This window comes from Ciconia boyciana, chromosome 10, assembly GCF_034638445.1.
Source record: "Ciconia boyciana chromosome 10, ASM3463844v1, whole genome shotgun sequence".
Taxonomy (NCBI): Eukaryota; Metazoa; Chordata; class Aves; order Ciconiiformes; family Ciconiidae; genus Ciconia; species Ciconia boyciana.
Genome location: NC_132943.1, coordinates 28,319,942 through 28,325,941, shown reverse-complemented (window position 1 = coordinate 28,325,941; position 6,000 = coordinate 28,319,942).

The following is a 6,000-nucleotide window of genomic DNA, read 5'->3' as shown; positions in this document are numbered from 1 at the left end:
TATGGGTTATGATCTAGCCAGTATTTTTTTATTTAATTTTCAACAAGGCAATCTACAACTGTGTGTTTTTATTCTGCTGTATTTGTCCGTATTTCCTATGATGATATTCCCAAATAAATTTTATTTGAGGGCAAGGATTGTGAAGCTCCTGAAAATTTGTGTTCCTGAAGCATGTTTGCTCATTTGTGTATGGTTGTCTTTGAAAAGCAACAGAGCATACATGGCATAAAAAGCATAAAAGGTTTCCGACCTTTTCACCTGCTTGTGACTCCACACTTTTTCCATAACAATGCTGATTTGCTGTACAAGCTCACTTGCATCCTCATAGCACTTTTGAAAACAATTTCTTTAAGCAGGTCTTGCCGCCTTAGCCTTTACTGCTAAAATAGCCCTCAGGTGAAGAAAACCATAACCAATAGAACATTTTTTCACCCCAAAAAATTCTTACTATGGTGTCGTGGTTTAACCCCAGCCGGCAACTAAGCCCCACGCAGCCGCTCACTCACTCCCCCCTGGTGGGATGGGGGAGAGAATCAGAAGGGTAAGAGTGCAAAAACTTGTGGGTTGAGATAAAGACAGTTTAATAGGGAAAGCAAAAGCCACGCACACAAGCAAAGCAAAACACGGAATTCATTCACTCCTTCCCATGGGCAGGCAGGTGTTCAGCCATCTCCAGGAAAGCAGGGCTCCATCACGCGTAACGGTCACTTGGGAAGACAAACGCCATCACTCTGAACGTCCTCCCCTTCCTTCTTCTTCCCCAGCTTTATATACTGAGCATGACGCCATATGGTATGGAATATGCCTTTGGTCATTTGGGGTCAGCTGTCCCAGCCGTGTCCCCTCCCAACTCCTCGTGCACGCCCAGCCTGCTCGCTGGTGGGGTGGGGTGAGAAGCAGAAAAGGCCTTGACTCTGTGTAAGCACTGCTCAGCAATAACAAAAACATCCCTGTGTTATCAACACTGTTGCCAGCACAAATCCACCACATAGCCCCATGCTAGCTGCTGTGAAGAAAATTAACTCTACCCCAGCCAAAACCAGCACACATGGGTTGGTACTGATGGAGTCACTGGGACTTCATATTAGGAACAATTCTTCAGGCAGGGTATGACTTTCAGAGGCACTTCCATGGCATGGTGTAAATTTAGTCAGCCAAGTTCAGTGGAGCAGGGAGTAAACAGGGCCCCTTCCTACTCAAACTGGAAATCAATGGAAAGAATCCCATTGACCTAGACGTGTATCAAATCCTAACAAGGTAGATGATGGAAAGAAATCAAGACAACTACTTCATATCACATTCTTTGCAGTTCCTTTTTCCCAGATGCTATCCCAGCTACATGCGCAAAGGACCATCTTCTGTTGTATAGATGCCAGAATTCATACAAGCCACTACTGTGACCAAAGTAACTTCAAATTAACAAATAAATCAAGATCCCCAGTGGTAAGTGTCTGAAATGTCTATCTTTAACAGACTATACAGTTATTACATGAGAAAGAGAAAAATATAAGTACGACTAACATTCTTCAACAGCAACTTAAAGAGATTTAAATTTACAATAGTTTAGCAGATAAAGATTTGTTTGAGAGGGGAGTGCATCCACTTTTAAATCATTCTTTGAAAAATCACATCCTTGAAAACTGGTATGGAAAAATGAGTGGAAATGGTGTTTAATACTATGAGGAAAAGAAAGTGTCCTCTGTCAACACACTATGCAAACACTTAGGCCACTTCCCTGGGATAATTTTACTTTCCTGGTCATTTAATTATTTAATGGGTCTCCAGAGACCCTTTTTCCATGTCCCAGGACAAACATCCAGAAGTTTTATCAAACTGTGAATGTCTTAGTAGTCCCCTGGGAACAAAGAAGCAAGTAATAACCACAAAGTTATAAATGTGAAAAATCTCTTATAAAAACAGGGATTTTAACTGTTTTGGGCTGAACTTTGCTGCAAAATACTTCCCTTGTGCTTAGGCAAGTCCTTTGCTTATAGCCCTTTTGTGGAGAACTGTTGGAGAAGTTCCCATTAGCTGAGCTTGGATAGATAATATCTTAACCAAATATGCTTCTCTGACAAATTACATAATATATGAACTTTGAGGATGATGAGTTTTATGCATTTCTAGCATCCTGTATAGATCATTATTACAAACCTGAAGTAATATAAAATTATACATAAATAAGGTGGTCAAAATTAAAATGGTAGGTACAGTCTGGGCCTTGAGCTGGAACACGGTTATGCAGAACAGATGTTTTTTCACTTTTGTTTGGCCTGTAGTTATAAAGCTATCTCATCCTCACAAGGCTTAATGCTGATGCGTGCACTTACAAGCAACACTCCTGAACCTGCAAGAAGGACTTTCATTAGAGTAAGACTTTGGGGCTTGTATCATAACACCATGAACAGACATCAAATAACATGAAAGTATTTGCTATTTATTTGTATAAAGCCTGATATGATTATCTTCATCCAAATTCAATGAGCCAAAGGGTCAAATTCACCTATGATGCAATTCCATGAAAGCCAGGAGAGCTGGTATCATTATACCAGGAATTAATTTGACAATTGGATACTAATTGGTTGTCTCTTGCTTTCTCTGTATTCAGCTGGTTTACTGATTGTTTTCTGCAGTGGAGGGTACTCTGAGGGTCTACTGACTCTGTACAAAGCACTACTCAACTTTAAGCCGTCTTAAATTCTTTTCTTGAAATTGTGCTTCCTTTTCGTTGAGACGTCTCTCCTTTTGAGGGAGAACTGTGTTTTTCTTTCCAGTTAGAAATGAACATTCGCCTTTAATGTTTGGGGTACTCCAGTACTTCACAACTGGAATGAATGGCAGCATGTGTGTGTCAAGCAATGTAATATGATGCACGATGCATCTTTATGTTAACATTCCTGTCCGAGAAAGACCCCCTTTCTGCTAGTCACAAGGCGGTTTGGGGTAGGGCAGAACTATGACTGCAGCCAGAGTAGGTCTGAGGGACACGTGTGTGTCCTCAAGTAAATAGTAGGTACAGGAGCAGGGCTACAGAGTTGATATTTCCAGTAAATTAGAGAATAAAAATGGCATGAGCAATTTAAATATTATTTATAATTGACCTTCATGTCTGTTTTTAATATTCAATCTGCTGAGTGTTTAAAAAAGCAATTAAAAGTCCCATATAATGTTAAAACCCTTGATAAATGTAATAAACAAATGACATATTCAAAAGAGAGAATCTATGTCCCATTAGGAGAGAAAAAGAAAGATGAGAGCAACATATGGCAGTATAATTAGCATGATTAGGGAAGCACATCAACAGAATTTATGCTGCAGGGAAAATGTAATAAGAAACCAACACACTTTCCTCACTGCCTTGAAAACTGCAAATATCGCTCTCTGAAAAGGAGAAGATGCAGAAAGGCTCTCTGGCATTTAAAGCTGTAACTTGTGTTCTTCTGTCATTATTAAAGATGCACACAGCCATCTGCAAACCATTTATTTTTTGCAGAGTTCACATTGTCCCATTGCTTTGATTAATAAGGAGCAATATTACACCTCAGCTGCTTTTCAGAAAGATGCTATTTTGGAAACCTAATTAATACTCGTTCCACAGTTAGCTTGAGGTGTTCGTTAGTGCCAGATACTGAGTTCTTATTTGTTTCTCATTATGTGGAGAGTATTGCTTCTCAATGCCAACGTTTTTGTTTTGCATTTTGGAATAACCTTTCGACACCCCCGCTTCCAACAGCCCTCCCTTCAGAAGAGCTAATAACACCTGTCATCATTATTTTAACATGCCTGTTATGCCTGTTGAAGACAATGTGGGCTATTTACATAGATAGGCTAGATAGGCTATCCTGATGCACAGCAAATATTCCTGCCATTTTCTGAACAGTTGGGCCAAAGAGAAAAGCAAAATTTAGAAACTTGGCAATGCCATTCAAATCGCAGCTTACCACTAAGGGTCAGTATATACTAAGCAAACGAATCATTACAAAAGTGAAACAGAGTATGCTTGGCCTAGCAGTAGTACAAAATATTCTTTCTGCCCTAAAAAGCCCAGATTATTTAATAAACAAAACAAAACTAAACTAAACTCAAAAAAACCTATAGCAGAAATACCCCTTCTATAGACATTGGAGTTGTGTAAACTCCATCAGCCAACTTTGCTGTAACTGGAGATTAGTAGTGTGTTACCCAGTGGCCTGAGGTTTAGTCGACAGTGCACAAGTATCTTGCTTGAGATTTCCCCAAGGTGCTGCTATCCTCCCTGGGGGATAAAGGAGAGAATACAGCAGAGCATAGGAGACATTTAGCATCCACTTTGTTGCCAAGTATAATGCTCTGCGTGAAAAGGTCAGATGTAACTGCACATGTCAGGAACCAACAGAACGACTGAAACTCTTACTGCAACCCACCATTGCACTGAACTACTAAAGGAAAAAAAAAGAAAAAAAAGAAAAAGAGAACAGCTGTGGGCCTGAGCACCAACGTGGATGCCATAGGAGAGGAAGAAAGGGGAGCTTTAGGAACAACATGTTTTAAAGATGCCCTGACATTGTATCCCCAGGGCTAGGGGATAGATGATGCCTTATGTACTGCAGGAATAAGGTCCCTCATAAAAACCCCTGTGTCTCAATCTGTAAGAGAAAGAAAACGAGGGGGGCACCCTGCACTGAGCTAGGGACATTTCATTGTATGGTGCCAGCTGCTAGGCTCATACAAAAGCAGCCCCACAGCCTGCAGGAGCCCCGCTTAGGTCCCTCCCCAACCACCCACAGCACTGCAGCCTACCCAGACCAGCTCTGGAGAGAGCTTGGACAGCCACCCAACAGTTTGCCTTGTGGAATACGATACATACGTTTTTTTTAAAGAGCAAAAGCTGCCACTGACCTGGCCCTTGATATTGTAGTCTGTCAGAGGAAGTGCAGGCAGACTGGAAGTCCCTTCCTTCCTTACTGGCCTGGACCCTGGACACCGTGGGAGTCCCTGGCCCAAGCACGGGCAGCAGGACCTCTGCCTGCGGCCCCGCCTCGGGGTGAACACAATGGTGTTGGATGTGATAGTTTTGGTTCAATAACGCCAGCGGTGCAAGAAATAATGGTGATTTTTCAGTTTACATTACTGGGGACAAATAATGACATTATGAGAAGACAGTGGGGTAGTCTTTGAACACTTCAACACCATTTATGGCAATCTTAAAAAAAAAATGCAAGAAATTCAGTAATTAAATTGATAGCAGGATAAGAGAAGCTTTCCTGTACACTACACATCAGATTTCCCCAAAAGAAAGTATGCTGTTGGCCAGAACCTGTGGCCATTCTCAAGTGAAAGTCCTCTGACTTCGGTGGAAATTATGCTTTAGAAAGGACTTTTAAATCTTGGCTCCTACTTTGTATCTGTTTAAGTATTATCTGGTTTTGCACCTGGAGAATAGACAACATATACCATCCTGCAAGTCAAGCTGTGGAATTTTTCAAATTACTTATTAGCACGATGTCTCAATAAGTCTCTCTGAAGGGAAAAACCTGTCATGGAATAACAAGTATAGCATAAGAAAAAGAAACAAGGCTGTAAAATGCAATAACAAAACGCCTTTAAACCACTGTACATTAATGAGTTAAGGGATAATGGGAAAAGACTGAGATCAGTCTGAGGAGACAGCTTCCTTTCAATCCTGCAAATAACATTTCTGCAATACCTTGAAAGCAAGAACAACAGCAACCGTACCACAGTGTGGAAAGGCGGTAGATTTAAGAACATGGAGGAGGGAAGGGGAAAAAGACACAAATCGGAGTTGCTCATTAGGAAAGAACTATGTTCATTACCTGCCTGGGTGGGTTTTCTCTGCTTTCTTTTTCCATCAGCCTGTTTGTGGAATATCAACCAATACAATCCATCTCTAAAAGTCCTGGTCCCACTAAACCTGTGAGTACTCCCCAGCAGGAGCAGGTATTGTGAGAAGAGACAGCTCAAACAGGGAACATGTCATCACAATTTTCCTTTACGGTATTT